This window comes from Diaphorina citri, unplaced genomic scaffold (assembly GCF_000475195.1).
Source record: "Diaphorina citri unplaced genomic scaffold, Diaci psyllid genome assembly version 1.1 scaffold17774, whole genome shotgun sequence".
In the NCBI taxonomy this organism is placed as follows: Eukaryota; Metazoa; Arthropoda; class Insecta; order Hemiptera; family Psyllidae; genus Diaphorina; species Diaphorina citri.
In genome coordinates this window covers 1-1,018 of record NW_007395129.1, presented here as the reverse complement: position 1 = coordinate 1,018, position 1,018 = coordinate 1, and the positions used below count along the sequence as shown (strand labels likewise).

General features: G+C 37.2%; 1 long non-coding RNA gene across 1 annotated transcript; it reads right to left on the bottom strand.

The window, feature by feature from the left end:
- Nucleotides 1–471: 471 nt before the first annotated feature.
- Nucleotides 472–1,012, bottom strand: LOC113473178. The gene is made up of 2 exons (XR_003395225.1): nt 841–1,012; nt 472–561 (listed from the first exon to the last, which is right to left on the bottom strand). It is a non-coding gene; the product is annotated as an uncharacterized LOC113473178 (long non-coding RNA).
- Nucleotides 1,013–1,018: the final 6 nt, after the last annotated feature.

Genomic DNA, 1,018 nt, shown 5'->3' with positions numbered 1-1,018 from the left:
TATGTTTTTAGTTTGATAACTATGCAGCTAATAGGGAGCGCGCAGCGGGACCGTATGTTTTTATTATTTTCTACAAGTCTACAAGTTCTACATGCCTCGGTATGAACTAGCGGGATTCCTGAGCGAAGCGACGGAATTCAGCTAGTATTTCAATAAAAAATCAATTTATTTGAAAAAAAAAGTAGGTAATTTAATTCTGGCATTAGTCTCATTCTGGCAGTATAAGCAGGGTATATTCTTTCTATTCTATTCTATAACAAAACAAAGAATTTCTTGAAACATGGCCCTCGGAAAGTTAGGGTACAGGTACACACAACATACAAATGGAGACACTGTCTTCCTTCTATTTATTTTTGGGCGATTTACTTCTTTTTTTTTCAAGTTAGAACTTCGAACTCTCTTTTCGCTCTTTTAATTATCCTGACAAAGTCCAAAAGTTCAAGTACTTTCTTTACCTATCATCTCTGTCTCGTCTGCCATGGTGTCTACCACCACCTCCTCTATCATAGTACTCGTTGTAGTTACGTCTATTTTGATGAGGGTATTGATTGTTTTTGTTATCTGAAACAAGAAAGAATAAATGATGGATTCATTTTCATTGATGTTGTTGTTATAGCAGCTTTAGCTTTGGCCGAATGGCAATGGCATTTTTTTTTTCATATACTGGGGTAATGGTCCCTAGTTATGTTTAAATGGCTCCTGAACTGTAGTCAACCATCATGTCATAGTTCCTTAAATCAAGCCCCTTAAAAAATACAATATAAAGAAAAAATCTTGGCTCTTTGGCTAAAATTGGTGAGTAGCACCTGGTCTATCAGCTTAATATCTATTTCCACTTACTTTTATAATTGTTTCTATTATGATCTCTCACACCATGCTGGTCTATGGGTTTAGTCTGAGGTTGGACTGTTTCCCCCTCTTCACCCCTAGGTGGTGCTGGGGCATTGTTTACATTTCTCTCGTAAGATTTTGTACTCTGATTCAGAACGGCACTCCTGTGATTGGTTGTGGGTGGACC